Source organism: Mustela putorius, unplaced genomic scaffold (genome assembly GCF_011764305.1).
Source record: "Mustela putorius furo isolate JIRA1106 unplaced genomic scaffold, ASM1176430v1.1 tig00003867_pilon_pilon_pilon, whole genome shotgun sequence".
Taxonomy (NCBI): domain Eukaryota; kingdom Metazoa; phylum Chordata; class Mammalia; order Carnivora; family Mustelidae; genus Mustela; species Mustela putorius.
In genome coordinates, this window is record NW_025422019.1 from 15,350,067 (window position 1) to 15,369,908 (window position 19,842).

Below are 19,842 nucleotides of genomic sequence, written 5' to 3' on the forward strand. Positions count from 1 at the left end.
TGCTGAGCTATGCATGAGATTACAAATTTGGCAAGGCCTGGGAGAATAAATTGGGTGGATGGAGAGGTACCACAGCAAGAACATAAAGGTGGAGGGGTACAAAAGAACATAGCAGCCTAGCTTGTTCAGGTAACAGAAAGCAGCGTGGGTAGCTAAGCCAATCATTTCCATGCTAATCACCCGAGGAACATTTAACAATGCCTGGATCCGAATCCCATCTTGAAGATGCTGATTCATTAAGTCTGGAGTAGGACACGGGCATCTATCTGCAAGGTAAATAATAATGACAACAGCTAATACTCACTAGTACTTAATATATGCTTGGCATTGTGCTAAGTGTTTCAGCTCTATTAATTTACGTAATCCACCCCAAGTCTTCATGAGGTAGTCACTCTCATTAGCCACATGTTAAAGATGTGAACTTCAAACAGAAAAGTTAAGTGAATTAAGCACAATCATAAAGGCAGAATGTGGTAGGAGCAGCATTTGAGCCTGGGCCATCCACTTCCAGATACCAAACCCTCCATCACTATGTCCTGCTGCCCTTGGACCTCTGGTGGAAGGTTCAGATGAGCTGTCGGGCCAAAAAGCTCCAGAACAGATAGTCAAGTACATGCAGAGGAATGGAGAAGAATGAGCTAGAGTAGGCTAGCTGATATCACATCAGGAATAGCCCTGTTTGCATGCTCAGGAGTCTGGCCTTGAAGGCCTTCAACCCCAGGGAGGAAGACTACAAAGTCATTGAACACAATTATGTGAAAATTTTGTCAACCAAGAGCAGAGGGCTGGATGTTTGATGAAGGAGAGGGGATATTTAAGAGCAGCCATTCACTTATTCATTTATTTAGTATTACATATTGAACAATGACTGTATTAGAGGCTGTAGATATAAAAAGTGCTAAAACCTAGCCCTTGTTTTCAGCAGAAAGAGGTATTTATGTGGCAAAGAGCTCCAGATCCCACAGCAAAAGTTAACACAAGATGCCACGAAGGTCCAAAGAAAGAAATCATTGCTACAACTCCAAGAGTTCATGGAGGGATCTGAAAGTCATATCAGGGGCAAGGAAGGTTCCAGAGAAAAAAGGAATGTAGGGTGTGGATGGAATCGAGCTAAATATTGGAAGCTGAGATCCAGGCTCCAGTGAGAGAAGGAAGGGGGACGAGGAATCAGTGAGAAAGGGAAGAAAAGGTTCTACTGGCAAGAGGGGCTCAAGAGAGGAAGGAAAAAAGCAAGGTGTGGTCAATAAATAATACGAATAAGTTTGAGACTTGAAAGTAAAGCAGAAGCACAGAATGTCAGTGCTGGGAGCCACCTGACATCTCATGACCTGTATATGAGGCAAAATGCCTTTTAGATTATTTCAACTGCCACAATCACCCCCACTTTGCCTTTTGGCCATTAACTGCAAAATAATCACAGAGTTCTCTTTGGCTCTCTAGCAAATAGAAGGAGGAACAGAGACATTTAGACGCACACCCAGAGCCAAAGACAAAACAGGAGCAGGCCAGCCCACTTTACCCATACACCAGCCCTGTTCCTACAGCAAGATCTATAAGCACACGTGGGTCCTATTTCTTCTGTCATCTTTAGGAACGGAAGTGTGGAAGGCATGCTGGAATGAGCACCAGAGACGGAGTCTCTAGCTGTAGCTCTGCCACCATCTTGCCAGGTGACTCCAGACCAACCATCCCCCTTCCTGGCGCCTCAGGTTTCCTTCTGTAAAAGGATGAGCTCTAATAGCTTGAAAGCTGTCTTAGTAGCAGATCCCTTATTTTAAGAGAAAAGTCACAAAAAGCACTGCCTTTCAATACATGAAACACATCAGAGCAGGGTGTGGCCTGATGGAAAAAGTGAGGACTGACCAACATGCAGGGGGCTGCCCACCTAGAAATCCATGGAAGACAGTGGAATATTTTAGGACCTTTCTGGACCTGGCTTCTCACAATTCTCTGAAAACAGAGAAAAAACGGAAGGCCAGGAAGGCTGTCCTTGTTCTCGCGGGTGAGTGACAGAACAGCCAAAGTGAGGAAGAGGCTGGGCTCCGGGAGTGAGTCACAGAGTTCGCGTGCGGGAGCTAACAGGCTAAGAGCCACTTCTTGCCAATCCATGCAGCCGGGCTGTCAGTTCTAGACTGCAGGAATCAGCCACGAGAGGCTACCGAGTGCAAGGCGCTGAGGAGCAAACCCAGCATCCCACAGCCCACAGCGGACAGCCGAGGGCAGGCGTCTCTAACGTAGGACTTCCAGGTGGCCCCTGGAAGTTGGAAGCTGAGATCCAGGCTCCAGTGAGAGAAGGAAGGGGGACGAGGAATCAGTGAGAAAGGGAAGAAAAGGTTCTACTGGCAAGAGGGGCTCAAGAGAGGAAGGAAAAAAGCAAGGTGTGGTCAATAAATAATACTAATAAGTTTGAGACTTGAAAGTAAAGCAGAAGCGTCTGTGATAAAGAGGGAGCCTGCATCCAGGCTGGAGGCACGAGGATCCCCCCGTCTTCCTATTCCCCCAGAGATATCTGGACAGTTTAAAGAGTCAAAAGGAAAGTCAGAAAGGATGTGGGTCTCGAATCCAAACCTAGCTGAGTGTCAAAATTTGGCTTTTCCAGTAGTACCTTAATTCAGGTTCCTAACTCAGAAGACAAGTCAGGACAGTGAGCATTTCTCCAGATACTCAATGGGAAAATATCCAGATAGGAACGGTTTCAGTTTCAAAACATTTTTCTATACTTTCAAATTCCTCAAGAATGAATGAGCCCTGGGTGTGTGTGTGTGTGTGTGTGTGTGTGTGTGTGTGTCCGGGGGAGAGGGTGTAGGCAGGAGGGAACAAGACACTGTAAACAACATGCACATATTAGAAATCTACAAGCCACAGAAAGGATCAGAGCCCCAAAACAAAGAGTGGGTTTCCCCCTTCTAGCACCCCAGTTAATTAAAAATTAGTCTGTCGTTTTCTATTAAAATTCCTAGGTCAACCTAATAGTTTTTTCGTATGGTTGGTTGCTTTTTATTTGAAGAAGAAAAAAAAAAATACAACCTCCCAGCAGAGTCCACAGAGGACTAGGAATTCACTCCCTGTTATCTACACCCCGGTGCCTGTTCTCAGACCAGGAGCCCTCTGCACCTACCCCCCGGCAACTTCAGCGCACTATAATTACTAGGAACAGACGCCTACTTGTTGTGGCAGCCCAGAGAGCCTGTAGAAACACCTAAACACCGTCATCTCACTTTAAAAGGAAAGCAAGCTGTATAAATAATAAAAACTGTTACAAGAGTTAAAAAAAAAAAAAAAAAAAAACCAAACCCACAACCCACAGCCTTACTTGTAGTTAGCTCTTCAGTCACTATATATCACGGTCCCGGAGACAGACACAGCCACGGCTCTCTCCAGCTAAAAATTTCTTCCCGAGTTTATCCTCTGTTTATTTTTGAAGCGTTAAAAGGCCGCTCTAAGAGAGCACGCTCAGTTTTCCCGAACCTCCGAAGCGGCCGCGGAGTCCTGCAGCGAATTCGGAGCAAGTTTGCGGAGACTTGCTCCCGGGGCTGCTGCGGCTCCGCGGTTGCTCCGAGCTTGTAAATACAAGCTCCGTGGACAAAGTCCCAAATGACATCACTGGCAGCTGCTTATTGTTGAGTCTTTATTAACTGACTGTCAAAAAGAAAGGAGGGGGTGGGGAGCAAGAGTATCTTTTCTGCCACAAAATCGGCATCGCGGGGCGGATTCCAGTTATACACGCGTAAATAATCCCATTGATTCAAATTTTCAAGAGCTTGGTTTTTCTCAGGTCCGAGCCTTTCTCCAGAAAAAGACACGGAATCGCCTGGATAAGCTGAGGATGCTGAGGGAAAGTTTGCAATGCCAGCAGGGTCCCATCGACTTGTTTACCCACCTGTTTGCAGCCTGCTCCAGAGTTTGAGGACTCACAACTATGAATCTTAGTTATGTCTTGTGTGGCCTAAGAGCTTTTGCCTGTGAGAGACACACCTGCCTAATGCCTTTCCTAAATGGGTTTTCTTGGGGTGACGCTCTTTTTAGACATACTCTGAAGTTTTTCATGTTGGGATAGAAGAAAATGTTCCATGAGTGGTAGGCAGAATTTTGTATCTATGTGCACATAGGTGGATTTTTTTTCTTTTCTTTTTTAATTTTTTTTTTAAAGATTTTATTTATTTATTTGACAGAGAGAGCTCACAAGTAGGCAGTGAGAGTGAGAGGGAAGCAGGCTCCCTGCCGAGCAGAGAGCCGGATGTGGGACTCGATCCTAGGACCCTGAGATCATGACCTGAGCCCAAGGCAGAGGCTTTAACCCACTGAGCCACCCAGGTGCGCCCCCCCCCCACTTTTTTCTGAGAAGAGTGCTAGAAGCTTTCTTTAGATTCTTATTTTTTTTTTTTTTAATTTTCATTCCAATGTAGCTAACAGTGTTATATTAGTTTTAGGTGTGCGACATTGATTGAACACCTCCATACAGTACTCCGTGTTCATCAAGATAAGCGAGCTCTTGATCTCCTTTACCTTATTTCACCAGATTCTCAAAATTTTATGACCTACCTGCACCACCCCACCATGCCCCCGCCCCCAAATCTCTGCCAAGTGTCTATAATAATCGCAAGGAATATTGTAAGCCCCGGGCCACTTGGAGCCAGCAAGACAAAAGTGAGCACTTTCTGGCCAGTTTCCGCTGGAATCTCTCCTTTTGTCGGCTGGATCTGGCTCGTTCTCTCCCCACCACAAATCCTCCACCTAGTCTCTGTCCTGAAGCTCAACACTCTAGACCACTGTTCTCCTTCCTTCCTCTGCACTGCTATAATGCTGCTGACTATTTATATTTATTTGCAGCTTTTTATATACTGACTTGTATTTTTAGCTTGTTTTGTAGCCATCTGTGTTCTGTCTCCCAACCCAGTTTGAAAGGTCTTTGAGGGCAACCATTGTGTTGTGTTATTTGTTTACCCTCAAATCGCCTGCCATAGTCAATCTTCAGCCCAAATGGGGGTAGGGCGCTGCAAATGGTGGCAGGAATAAGGTTGGCAGATTCCAGGGAATGGGGTATATATTTAGATTAAACACTCTCCTGGCCCTTGAAAAACAATGACCTCACATCTCAATGCTTTTCCACAGTGGATGCTCAAAATTATTTTCTCAAAGAGCAGTGGTAGGTTATTAATTGGAGGGGGTATCAAGGTCCCCAAATATTCCAGTTTCATATAGGAATCACATAAAGACAGTGCATAGCTCCTATGAGTTTTAACCAACACAGTATTTATGGAAAGCAAATTAGAAATGCCTAAAGATTTTCTAGGTCCAAACCCTTAGAGCCAGCAAGTCCACTCTACCAGAGTGATCCCACCAATAAATTCACAGAAGAGCTTAAGGATATAAGCCCCAAAATGTTCTTAGCAGCATGATTTATAACCAATAAGACAGAGATAACTTCCGGCTATATGAAAAGAGGTAATAATACAAATTGGGGTATATGCAGTACAGAAAACTTAGAAGGGGTTGAAAAAATTGAGGTAACTGTGCATATACTGATATGGAAAGAAGGAGCTGCTTGTTGAATAAATAAAGCAAATTGCAGTGAAGAATGTAGCATATGATGGAGGAATCATGCCAATTATGAACAACAGTTATCCTTGGGGAGTAAGATAAGGGGAACTTTCATTTCTGTATGCTTATGGGTAGTTTGATTTTTTTTTTCAATGAGCATGTTCCACTTTTATTATTAAAATAATAAAAGTCCATGATTACATAATTTTCCAAATAAATCACAAGAAGAGACCAGCTACTTCTTTTTTCAACAAATGTCTGACATATAGTAGATGCTCACTAAAGACCTATCTATTGAACCCATTTTTTTCAGGGTTCCTACAAGAATACTTCAGCACATGGGGCTGGAATGGGATAAAGAAGATGCGAGAACCAGACACTGGATTTTCATTCCTGATCCAAAGGCCAATCCCCCTTTCTATTACATCGGAAGACTGGTTTGAAAACCTCTGAGTCTCCGTCTACCTTAAACAATGATTAAAGTTAAGTGTTCAGGACATAAAGTGCTGACCTTTCTGTTGTGCAATTGCTGTTTGACAAATGGAATTTTCAGGTAAGACAAGTATGAACCACTCTGGTTCTGTTCGCTAGTTGCTAGCAAGCACGGGAAGACAAGTCAGAAAGCTTGTAAGGGCACAGTTTAGCCCAGCTCCTTGTCAGGGCTGGTCTAACATTAAGGGAACTCTCCAGAGAAAAGCTAGAAAAATCTAATCCATAAAGAGTCTTCAGAGCTTTGTTAAGGACTCCAGGCTTTGAAATTCAGGGGCCTGGAGTGTTGGCACAATGCACAGGTCTGTCTCCTCTACATACGGCCGACAAGACCTCTGTAACGGACACCCACAGGCATAAGCCATGCATTAGACACGATGTTTTTCTTTACGGGGAAGAAGTCCACCAGAAAGAACGACTGAAAATTTCCACCAAGGTAAGCTTGGTTTTTTCAAAGCACTATTTCCATTCCTCTAGAGAAAACATTCTGGAGTCTTGTCTTAGTGGGAAAATATCTTATGCCTGTAATAATTTCAAGAAAAGGAAAGCACAGTCCGTATTTCCTGCATTTTTTTATTTTGCTATAATTCACACATTATAAGAACCTGAGGCCAGATTCTGTTTAAATACACATTTGGAGGGCGCCTGGGTGGCTCAGTGGGTTAAGCCGCTGCCTTCAGCTCAGGTCATGATCTCAGGGTCCTGGGATCGAGGCCCGCATCGGGCTCTCTGCTTAGCAGGGAGCCTGCTTCCTCCTCTCTTTCTGCCTGCTTGTGATCTCTCTCTGTCAAATAAATAAATAAAATCTTTTAAATAAATAAATAAATACACATTTGGAGCCCCTTAGGTGTGATAAGGTCACACTTTCTTAAGATAAGTATTAAACTTGACTTCAACTTAGTATAAAATTAAATAAGGGAAAGATGATGGGGGGGGCACTGTCTTCCCTACCTCTACCAGGTGGTCATTATTGCTACTGCCTAAATTACCTCCTTACCTGCCAAAGTGCTGAGCTCACCTCCCCTGCCAGGGCCTTCCTAACCTCATTCAGGCAATTCCCACTCTCCCAAGAGACCAGCCCTCACCCATGGAGGGCTGCCAGGTGGTGTTATAAAAAGCATACAAATGTAAATGTCTATTTATCTGCTCCATTTTCAAAAAGTCTTGTACTATATTCTTCATGGTTGAGTGTTTTCTGGAAAATCCCTAAAGTCAGAGATGGTAATCAGATCTGTGAGGTGTGAAACACAGCCAAGAGGTCCCTTAGAGATGCTTGCTGTATGATGGCTGTGTATTATTGGGGACATACCAAAACTATCACCACAGGTGTACTTTTTACCTCCAGTGTCTGATTTCCCCTCTCTTTTACCTCTTATTTCCTGAAACACGTATAACTACCAGCATTTACAAAGCATTTATGTGTGTTATTTGCATTAAATGTATTACCTAATTTACCTTTAAAATAACCCAGTGCGTTACATACTGTTATTCTCACTCCCCCTTTTACAACTAAAGAAACTGAGGCCCATAGAGATGTGTTACTTAAATAATTGGACTATGCTCACACAATAGTAAGAGGTAGCTCCACCATTTGTGGAGGATTAGGAACCAAAAAGAGATTTGATAAACCAATCCAAATGATGACAAATTGGAATTAGAAGCATGTAGTCATCATTAAGGCACTCATTTCTGAGTCTGATATGTGACACATGACTGTAGTCATTCAACAGAACTTCAGACTTCAATATCAAACTAGTGTGATATCTTTCCCTCCCATAACCCAGCTGTTCTGCTTAGCTCTTAAAGGAGATGTAGTGTAGGCTTCAAAACCAATGCAAAGACCATGGGAATCAAGCTTATGCCCAGAGCATCACCGGTGGAATAAATTCCCCATGCCCTTGGAGATGGGCAAGATCCAATCGTGCAGAGAAAATATTGAAGAGCAGGCATTTAAGTGTTTCCTGTTTCCCTTTACACAGAGCCTTCAGTAACTCATAATCTTCTGCTTTAATATCTGTTTGGTTTATTTTTTCCTGTAGAGGTAATGGTTGTGCCAATGCTTAAGAGATCGCCAGCCAGTCCACCCCACACAAGTTAATATAGTCAGAAATAGGAAGCAGGAGAGAATTTAGAAAGAGTGACATGGGCACACTTCAGAGTTCAAACCACCCTGGCTTTTTAGAGCGAGTGTCTAGGGGCCCTGAGAACCAGCACATTTGAGAAGAGGGCCACATCATTCTCAAGCTGGTGCTCCTCAGACCGTATATTTTTTTTAAAGATTTTATGTATTTTTTTGACAGACAGAGATCACAAGTAGGCAGAGAGGCAGGAAGAGACAGAGGGGGAAGCAGGCTCCCGGCCAAGCAGAGAGCCCGATGGGGGGCTCGATCCCAGGACCCTGAGATCATGACCTGAGCCAAAGGCAGAGGCTCAACCCCCTGAGCCATCCAGGTGCCCCCTCAGACTATATTTTTTAAAAGCACCAATTATAATAAGAGAAATGAACATAAGACCTTCTTGTCTATCACAGACATTGAGAAAGACCAAGTAGCGTTGGTTCCTAGGGAAGGAGCGCTATGATCAACAAACAAATTCCTGGTGACCGTTCTCCACATGGATCCCATCGGACACAGAGCTGGTGTACAAAATGCAGCTTGGAAGAAACAAAGCAGGTTTCACACTGACAGTCCCAAACACATAGATAGAAACATTGCCAGGCTTTAATCACTACAGATGTTACAGTAGTTCCCGTACATAAATCAAACAAAAGCAAGAGTACACCATAAAGTGTGAAGCCCCACGAAGTTCAGATTACTCTCCTAACAACTGGTTTGAGGCATTTCATGATACATCAAGTTTCAAACTTACAAATGCTTTTATCCTCATTGGGGAAAGGGCGGGGGGTCCCTTGCGGGTACCCTCAATGCACATGTAGTCTACTGGGCCGTTGACATGACTGGGGCACCAGGGACCTTTGGAGAGGGCCTGATACTGCAAACTCTGTGGAAAAAGAAGGTGAAGGGGAAAGATGTAAAATGGGACCTACCATTAAAACATTTGTCCTGGAAGTGGGGTGATATGCCCCACCCCCATGCATTGGCTCTCCCACGCAGCTCAGGCTCCGGGTCCAGCCCCAGAGGAAGAGCAGGGGTTAATTTTCCTCAGGCATGAGAAGACTCTTGATGAAAGGCCCTGTGTAAGTATAAAGTATCACCATGAAGTTGGAGGGTTTTATTTCAGCCTCCTCATTGTGTTGTTGACAGTGCATACTGTGAGTTTGACATTTTTAACTACTTTGCTTGCCCCAAATAAAAAGGGCCCAGGAGGGAGGAGGTGGGAAAAGGGGAGAGGTGGGGAGCCATACTCTCCCCCTCACTTGGATTTTATACCCATCTGATGTACGGCATTAAAGCCCAGTTTGCCAGCCGGGTCCAACAAAGCTACCTCAGAGATTTATGCAAATTCATTAAACTACAAGACGCAAGTTGCATTCCTTTTAACCTGAGAACGGAGTCCTCCTGAAACCAGAGCCTGGAGGAGGCCTCGAGGGACATGGCTGTCCACGGACTGAGAAAGCAGCTCATTTGGTGGCCTGTGGGGATTGTCTAAATAAAAAGACCCTGAGTTCAATTTTCACCAGATACAAAGAGGCTATTAAAATCAGTGGTTGCCCTGAGGGAAGGAAGAGGGTGAAGACAGCCACTGACGGTCAGATGTGTGAGCCCAGGATTATGGTGTGATTGGTGCCTTTAAGAAAGCCTGCCCTGGATGCACGACAGTCAATGCCTCGTGGTTCCGGAAACACACGGGGGCTCCTGCACCTAATGGGCCATGCCCACCCCCCCCACACACACACCACACACACAAGACTAGCCCCTGACAACTGCTCTGGGATGCAAAAAAGAAAGGGAGCTAACCGGTTAGGGTGCCCTGGGGAGGAAGCAGGACTGTGACCCGAGGGGACAGAGTTGAGGGCTTCCAAACCCCTGCCTGCTTTTGCCCAAATGGTCAGCAGAGGCCTGGGCAGACTTTGAAGCCCCCAGAAGACCCAACATTCCTCCCTTCATGCTGACAAATCTTCTTAAGCTAAAAAGACAAAAGCAGGGATACTGGAAGGAAGGCAGGGGAGGGTCTGTTGTAGGGATGCACTGGAAGAGAGCTGTGCCTTTTCTTCTTTCTTCTTCCCTTCACCTTCAGAAGCACGCATGTGTGCACGTGCGCACACACACACACGCGCACACACACACGCACTATGAGTTCTTTTCTTTGATGGCCTGATATTTTAGGTTCCAGAAACATCTTATTTTTGTCACAAGTATTCCTCACGGGCCCTTTAGGAAAGGCATCCTTACAGAACATAGAAAGTCAGGCTATCCTTTCCACGGCGTGTCCCCAACCAAATAGCCCTGGAAAATCAATAGAAGCTGCAGAAAATGGGGGGAGGGCCAAGGGAGAGTCGCTCCCTCAGAGATGAAGAACGCCTGTGAAACGTGAGCTGAGGTTTAAGGGGATGCATCAGGCTGGGTTTTGCCTCAGATGGGTTTTCTCAGGGCCAGGGCAAGCTCTGTCCCCTTACCCTAGACCAGCAGCGAGAAAGTGAGTCACCATGTGAGTAGGGATGAGGCACGTTTAGCCTATCTCTCCAGAGAGGAAGTCCAGTTCTTTCCTCGCCTTCCTAGGCAAAGCTCACTCCTTCATCCAGAAAAACCATCCAATGCTAGGAGCGTCCGTAATGCCCCTGAGGAATGAGCAAGGCTGTGAGACTTAACTCTGCAGATAACAGAGCTCCCCAGCTCTACTGGCACTGCTGTTTTAAACTTTATACCTTAAATAAATCCAGGTGAACCGTTTGAAGACAGATTAAGCCTTTCCTGGGTACAAGAATCTTTTGCTAAACCTAAAAATCTACTGGTGGGGAAATTATTTTAAAGTATAGCTTTTCTAATAACAAAGAATACCCATTCATTTTATTAGTTATCATTTATTATTTTGACTGATAATAACGTAAGTCCTATCAGTCAAGTCCATGAGGGGCCACTGTTAGGTTAGAAACACTTATGATATGGCCAGTACCTTCTGAATAAATATAAAAATGATACATTCCTTGTTTGTATAGAATAGTTACTGTACTAAGGACCCTTTAAAATGTTATTTTAGCAATGGGATACTTTAAAAATAAAATCTTGGGTAGAATTTGGTTATATAAAACAGTTGTAGGATACTATCCCTGACCTCCGACAGCCCACCTGCCAGCCCTCTCCTACTCCCACCTGCCAAAAAGAGCAGAGAAAGGACACACATTCATAGGACACACATGAACTAAACTACATTATTCTTTCCCTGTTTATTCACCCCTGATTGGCCCCTTCTCTGTGAGATCTTTTGACCTAGACCCTCTGTAGCACCCAGCTTAGCACTTAATTACACACAGCAAGGACTCATGGGCTCACCTCTGCTTTGGTAAGCCACGCTTACCTCCCAGTCAGGTTGCTGTCATCCCGATTCAGAGACTGTGTTCTAGACTTCATAGTTAGTATGATGTTAAGTCTGGGGCCTACAAAGGAAGGGTAAGCAGGTGGATTTGACCCAACATGGGATGCCAGTCACAGACTTGAATGGGTACCAGGGAAGCAGGGAGGCAAGGCTTCAGTGCTTCTGATGAGGAAACGTCATTGTCTCTCTTCTTTTCCTCCTCCCTTTTCTTTCTTCAGCTGCCCCTCTTGCTGCCTGCTCCTCCAAGACGCAAGCAGTATCACTAATAATAGTGAAAAATATATTGGGAGTCCAGAGAAAAATAACATATTTTTGCCTAACAAATGTCATGTGAACTTGAGGACTATACAAACACATCTCTTAAGTCGTTATCTTTTTAAGGGTACCTGGCTGGCTCAGTCGGTTAAGCGTCTGTCTTTGGCTTGGGTCCTGATTCTGGCATACTGGGACTGAACCCTGCGTGGGTCTCTCAGCCCATCCAGGAGCCTGTTTCTCCCTCTGCCTCAGCTCCTCCCCCTCACTCACGCTCACATGCCCTCATGCACGTGTGCACGATCTCTCACTCTCAGAATAAATAAAATCTTTAAAAAAAAAAATCATTATCTTTGGGGTATCTGAGTGGCTCAGTCATCGAATGACTGCCTTCGGCTCAGGTCATGATCCTGGAGTCCCAGGATCAAGCCCTACATCAGGTTCCCTACTCAGTGAGGAGTCTGCTTGTCTCTCTGACCCTCCCCCTTCTTGTGTTCTCTCTCTCTCTCACTCTCTCTCTAATAAATGAATAAAATCTTTTAAAAATCATTATCTTGTTAATTTATTATTGAATTTGCTAATGCATTCACTGAGTCACTCACCAAACATTATATGGAGCCCTTTACAGTTTATATAACAAATCCTCATTGGAAACCTCCTATACTCTAGGCTCTATGCATATTTTGGAATCCAAACAGCTACAGATACTCATAGAATATTCTGTGGCCATCTACTGATTGGGAGGTGTAATAGAAAATACATAGAAAATATTTTGACCTCAGTTTTGAAGAAAATCATCTGAAAGTATAGGGATCATTAGTCTAAGGGTGAGAGGTGGTAACAGATATTATATCAGAAACAGAAAAGTTTAGGTAGCTTGACAATAACCTGCAGCTAATTGAACAAGATGTACCAATCTCTCTGATACAAAGAACTTGGTCATTGGGAGGGAGCCTAGTTCCTCAACGGTATTGTTGACTGAGTGTGAATTGTGCTTAACGGGAGGTTAGAAAGTTCAAAGGTCACCATGGTGACACATAACAGCTCTTCAGGGCCTTTCCTGTAACCCATTCCATATTTTGGACATAAAATAAGCAGATCTTGTTCTCGTTTCAAGGTAGAGACAAGATTCATTTCACCAAGAGTTTTTGGCCTTGGATGTGGATTAAGCCACCCTTAGAAAAGCATTCCCAGGAGTAGGTGACTTCCCTGACCCCCACACCAGACTTCTACACCAGCCCTAAGTCATGTCCAGTCCTCAGGAGAGACTCACTCAGCCCGAGAGAGGGCAGAGCTGGATATGTGGGACTTCAGTCTGGGGTGGAAGTAGGCTCCTTACTGATTTAGAAACACATATTACACTTCTGGTAAGAGAGAAGGAAGGAGGGAGGAAAGGATATTCCAGAATCACTGAGGTGAAGGCAGTGTGGAGAGAAGGCTCCCAGAACTGGTCTGCGGAGACCACGGTACAAGAGAGTCCCAGCCTGGGACTGAAGACACTGACTTGGGCCTGGCCTGACCAGTCCAGCATTGCAAATATTCAGGTGCATTACAGCATTTAGCTCTGGATTGTATCCTCGATTTATTGCCTGTTTTACTACTCTTTCTATTCTTTCCCTATCCTCAGCAGTTTCTTCTCCCCAAAAATCCCTTAATTCATTGTCCTCATGTTCCATTTCCTTTTGATCTATATTTATTAGCTGCCAAATATGTGCGAAGCACTGCAGGAATCCACCAGAATGTCACTCCTAACTAGATGGAAAATAGCTCCTCATGGTTTCCCAACTCTCTACCCATCCATTGTCCATGGCTTCGGTTGTAAGTCCATGAGGTGCCTTGGGAAAGGCTTTGTTCAACCCATGTAGAACTGAAGTTTAACAATGAAAGTCGAGCATCCTGGGAAACACCTTGGTCTACCCAAACCAAGAGAGCTGATCACCTTAAGGCCACCTAATTTCTACTGACAACTTTTCAAAATCTATAAAGAAGTCTAAGTGGGAACAGTGTATTTCTATACAAGTCACCTAGGACTCCAGAGTTGCTTCCGCCAGCCCCTCCCATGTAAAGATTCGGCGTGGCTTCCTCTCTTTCTAGTCCCACTTCCTACAACAACATAAGCCTCTGCTCCGGTCTTGTGTTTCCAAACTCCTGGCCACCCTCCCTTCCTTCAGCATCATTCTTTACTCATGAACAACCTTCTTTTCTGCCCCTACCCATCCCAGTAAAAGACATTTGATCAAATGGTAAAGTCTTTTCAGAGAAACACTGTGGTGTGTTTTCTTGGGAAGCCCTCGCTTTTTAGTCTGGAAGTCAACCTGTGGAGGATGTGGGCTTGTGCTGCCCAGACCCCTCCTCAAGCAACAGGGGGCCTCTAGCTGCCAACTCCCTCAAGATTTTCCTCACCCAAGGGCCCATCCTTCCCAAAGGGGCCCAAATCCAGTTACTAATTCGTGCGAGAATACAAAGGCCAGGGAATTCTGAGTTGATTCGTGTCACCTCATGGGCCATATGCATTTGACAGCTGTCCAGAGGGTTGGCTGAGGCTCTGTGGCGTGTGCAGCACAGTTCACCTTCTCTTTGTGCCCAGTCCACCTTCTTCCCTTCACTCCTGTTCGTATCATCACGTATCCCCCACCCCACAACCCATATCCCAACCCAATCAACATACAGATTCTATCTCAGTGTCTGCTCCTAGGGAGCCCAACCTACATCACAGCCTCAAACCTTGTGAATTTAAGCAGGAAAGGGGAAAGTATGTGTGTTTTCTGCTGAGTCCTCAATACAATCAATTTTCTTAGTTAACGAGGACACTGAATCAGGGCAAGAAACCACAAGTGATGCCCCAGTACAGAAACAACTCAACAGATCATCTAAAGGGAACCCACTTAAAGCAGAGCAGCAGCTTGAATAATTAAAGAAAATACACAACATCACATAACAACAGCGGTAAGTATAATGCCCACAAACACTGACAGAGCACCAAGGATTTGCCGAATGCCTCTCATAGCACTTCGCGTGTCTTCCCTCAGCCAAGCATCACCGCTATCCTGTGCATAACATCCTCTGATTATCCTCCTGTTTACAGTGAGGAAACTGAGGCACACTCAGGTTGAGTAACTTGCTCAAACTTGCACAGCTAGCGAGCAGACAGAGCTAGGGTTTTAACACAAGGAGCGGGCTCCAAAGCCTCCACCCAAAGATCAGGATGTATGATGCGAACTCAGCACATGTACTCTAAATACTCATAAAAAGACGAAAGCGAGGGGAAGCAATCAGTGAGACATCAGGCAACACAGAACTTGCATACACACAGCACTCAGAGGGACAGCTCAAGTGGGTCATGACAACGGCACATGACAGCACCGACTTGGATTCTCTGGCCAGATTCTGGCCTTTCCTTTATTCTCTTTCCTTTTTTTATTTTTCCCTAAGATTTTATTTATTTATGGGGTGCCTGGGTGGCTCAGTGGGTTAAAGCCTCTGCCTTCAGCTCAGGTCATGATCCCAGGGTCCTGGGATGGAGCCCCGCATCGGGCTCTCTGCTCAGCCCGGAGCCTGCTTCCCCCTCTCTGCCTGCCTGCCCCTCAGCCTATTTGTGATCTCTTTCTCTGTGTCAGATAAATCAATTAAATCTTTAAAAAAATAGATTTTATTATTTGTCAGAGAAAGAGAGCACAAGCAGGGAGAACAGCAGGCAGAGCAGGCAGAGGGAGAAGGAGGCTCCCCATGGAGCGGGGAGCCCAATGCAGGACTCGATCCCAGGACCCTGGGATCCTGATCTGAGCTGAAGGCAGACACCCAACCAACTGAGTCATCCAGGTATCCCTCATTTATTCTCTTTATAGGGAGGAGACCAGCTCAGGGTTGACCAGCCCAGGTCCATGTGTGAAGGCAGATAAGTGGGTATATCTGGCTAGAGCGAAGGATTTGAATGTAGAGATGCAGATGACTCTGAACAGAAATAGGAAATAAAACTGTCTCAGTGAAGGAAAACAAGTGATAAGATTAATGCCCTTGTCCCACTCATGGCAAAGATCACTGTCCTCTGTCATCAATAGGCTACATTAATATTTTGATGACCTTCCTTTTTAACCTAGATAAGGATAATCCTCTGTTAAACTGAGATACACCCAGGCCCAATTCCCAGCCTCCATGTCAATGTTTCTGTGAGTTTCAACCATGTATCTTTCTCTCCCTATTATGCTTTCACCATGAGAACACAATTCTTTTATTTTCCAGAAATAGAAGATAGATAAAGAACACTGTAAAGATTTTTGGCTTCTGTACATGTCAACACAAAAAATAGAGATTAAATTGTTGTCTTTTCCTTTTCTAACCAGCTCTGGTGCTGTAGAGAAACTAGACAAACCAGTGAACCCACTGCCAACCCATCAATCAAAAGTTACAGGTGCAAGCCATGGATTTTTTCCCTGAGACTCAGGAGGCTAGAGTTTCCTGGCTTTCCCTCGTGACCTGTTTTCTCACCCACGAGTTACGGCTAAGCTGGGATGACTCTGGTCATTGCTAGTTCTTGGAGATGAATTTTTAAACCTCATTCTACCTTCAACCTCTCTGTAGTAGAAAAGAGAAAAAGATGCATATGAATAAATTTTTTATTAAAAAAAATCCTACCCTGCAAATTATTCATACTCCAAGTCTCTGGTCAAGCAGGATCTAAATTTTGGTACCTGTCTTTCTCTGAGCTCTGTGTATTATTCAGATGCTTGTGGAAAACTGAACCCCAGGCTAGATGCCTAGAAGGGAAACAGCTATTTTCTCTTTTACCATGGAAACCCTGAGCTCTGCGAGGTGCTAAGAAGAAATGAACAGCTTTAATAACTTGGGGGATGTCTGCCTCTACCTTAGCCAGTATAACGTAGTTACAGGCAGCATAAATCATGGGGTATAAAGCAGGCTGTCTCTTGAAGGCCCAGGGAAGGCTCTTACTCAGAACATATCAGGATGGTTTATTCCAGGATGGGGTACGCACTTCCCCACAAGCTTTAATTACCTCTCGTACCTTAGAACACTCAGTGTGCAGGTCCTCAGAGGTAAGGAAATCTTGTGGACGGACTTTGGTTTTGCACCTGACCCTTGCATCCAGAATATACTATCACAACATCAAAAATATCAGTCATTATGTTTTAAGATCATGTCTCAGGGATATGTGTAAGTATATGAATATCTGACCACCCTGAGCGTGTAACAGCACCATTTAACGTCTCTCTCTCTCACATCCATCATATGCATACACACACACACACACACACACACACACACAGAGTTTTAGAAATAGTTTTAATACAAATAGTTTTAAACTCAGTAACTATTTACAACCAGTTATTAAAAAGTTCAGGTGAGGGGCACCTAGGTGGCTCAGGCCTGCCTCTCTGCCTACTTCTGATCTCTCTGTCAAAAAAAAAAGTTCAGCTGACATCCCTTTTCTTCCCTTTTCTTCCAACCCCCTTCCTCTTCCCTTCCTCTTGCCCATCCTTTTCATACGATTTATGTTCAGAACTCAATAATATCTACATTAGCCCCTAACACTTACTCTTTTTCAGAACTCTGCTCCACGTGGAATGACCTCATCCCAAGTCAATCCTCCATTGCCGCTAAAATAAATCTGTATTGAATGAGAACATTTGTTTTCCTCTCTTCAATATGAGTTTGAGAAATTCAAAATGTAAACGCGGGAAGGAAACGTCTCAGAGGCATCTGGGCTCCCGGTGAATAGTATCAAAATGCCACCTGCTTGTAAGACACGGCTGGAGATGGTTATCTAATCGGACGCCTGCACCTCCTCCCTCCCGTCTGCTTCCTGCTGGACAGGATTCTTCCTCCGAAGAGTGAGCCCATTTAATTGGAACACACCAGCTAACGTAGGCCCCTCTGTTCTACTTGGTGGGACCTCATTGGCTGTCCCTAGGTGCAGGTGTTAGTTTGGGAATGCATTCTCCTAGGGCAGGCATCTGGCCCTGGGTCCTTGGCAAACCAACTGTGACAGGTTCCTCCAACAGCTGCAGTGGCAAGCTGAGTTTCCAGGTGATTAAATAATCTAGCTTTCTGGCCTGCTCATGTGTCTGGATTGGAGCCATTTCCCTGGAATGGGGCTGAGCCAAACACGGCTGTCTGCTCAGTGACCACAGCTCCGAGTCTATGGGCTGAGGCTCCTCTGAAGTTACGAAATATCCCCTTCTCTTTCCCAGGCCACTCAAACCCAGAATTATCGCAAAATGCCCTTGGAAATACGAGCTCCTCCATTGCCTGAAACAGAGCTGAAAAATCTTACTTTTTGCCACAGATAATTGTTAAGGTTGATAGCTGTGCATTGAAAGGAAAGAGCTGATTCTAACACCAACTAGAAACTATTTTCTTCTTGCAATGTCCAGCATGTCCATTCAGGACACATTCAACGACAGTTGTATGCCAGACGAACGTACAGATCAAGAAAAGGTACACTCAATGTTTTTACGTTTTCCAAAGACACAACACTGTGGAGAAATAATGAAAAGACTGCTTTGGGGGGAAGCTTATAATGCTTCTGATATGTAAACTCAAGTGGCCTCCCATTGAATAAAAACACAAATCCACAGCAGGCAGTGGTTTAATTTAAGGAAAACTCAAGTGCTGCAGGGGGATCCTATAGACCTATAGACCAGGGACCTTTTTTTTTAAAGATTTTATTTATTTGACAGACAGAGATCACAAGTAGGCAGAGAGGCAGGCAGAGAGAGAGAGAGGAGGAAGCAGGCTCCCTGCTGAGTAGAGAGCCCGATGTGGGGCTTGATCCCAGGACCCTGGGATCAGGACCTGAGCCAAAGGCAGAGCCACCCAGGTGCCCCTAGACCAGTGATTTTTAACCTGTGCCACTGGACCACAGCATCAGAGTCACCTGGGAGCCCATGAGAAATGCAAATTCTCAGGCCCACCCCCACCTGCTGAATCAGAAACTCTGGGTGGGACCCAACAGTGATTCAACAAGCTCTCCCCAGATGATTCTGATGCAAGAAAAGTTTGAGAACCAGTGTTCTAGGTGAAGCTGGGGCTTGATAGGATCTCACCGAGGGAGTGCGAGGGCTACTCTGAGACTGAGGCAGGCATGCTCTCCTGAAAGGTACTAGTACCAGCTGTCTAGTTCCCTGCTCACACACAATTATACCCCCATACACATGGTCGTCCTCAGCTGGTGATTTGCTGCCCGATGTGCAGCTCCACAGACATTCAGATGTACCAACTCACCAATAAGTCCTACTGAAAATTCCTCCAAGGGACACACATAAGTCTGTCCCCATTTCACAGATGGTGGAAATCTAGGTTGCCAATGGTCTTTCCATGAAGACAAGATAACACTAGTTCTGGGTTCACTCTTTTTTATAGCACATGGCATAATTCTAGTCTCCCACTCCAGTCAATTTGATATAAAATCAAGTATCCTAAGACACTTTTCCAAGCCTCGACCAAGTAAGAGGCTAGGATAGGGGTATAGTCTTACTTGTTCGCGGTATCTCCTGTCTCCAGTCAGCTGATGTAAAATTTCCATAGATCAAAATCGTCTTGCTGAACAGAATCTGGGATAATAACCACTGTGGACAAGATCCTGCCGAGAGAGGCATCTCTGTATCACGTTAACAGGAGTTGTTAACTGGTACAACGTTTCTGGGGAACAGTTTGACATATTTTCTTAGTAGCTGCACTTCTAAACATTGAGCAAAACGAAATTGTCCACAGATGGTGAAAGTGATTAATATGCAAGAAGTTTTTCTGCAATAATATTTTTACAAATAAAGAAGCTATTTGTCTTTCTCTGCCTGACTTATTTCACTTAGCATAGTATCCTCTAGGTCCATTCATGTTGTTACAAATGGCAAGATCTCAATCTTTTTATGGCTGAGTAATATTCCATTACATATGTGTGTGTATATATACACAGAACTTTATAAACAGGGAGATGCCATTCTTAAAAAAATTATGAGTTAACCTGCAATACACCAGCAACACACATGTCCAGGTGAAAATGCAAATATTCATTGAAAATGACTGAATAAAAAATCACTGATATATTAAGAA

General features: G+C 44.6%; 1 protein-coding gene across 2 annotated transcripts in view; it reads right to left on the reverse strand.

Annotated features, from left to right (window-relative positions):
* NCKAP5 (NCK associated protein 5) overlaps positions 1–19,842 on the reverse strand; it is a 971,589-nt gene that overhangs the window by 879,501 nt on the left and 72,246 nt on the right. The window contains exon 1 of one of the 2 annotated variants that reach the window (XM_045066497.1): positions 3,314–3,969. The exons of the other annotated variant lie outside the window; for it this stretch is intronic. The gene's annotated coding sequence lies outside the window, so the exon portion shown is untranslated. Of the gene's footprint in view, positions 1–3,313; positions 3,970–19,842 lie in introns of those variants that run through there. 2 annotated transcript variants of the gene reach the window in all.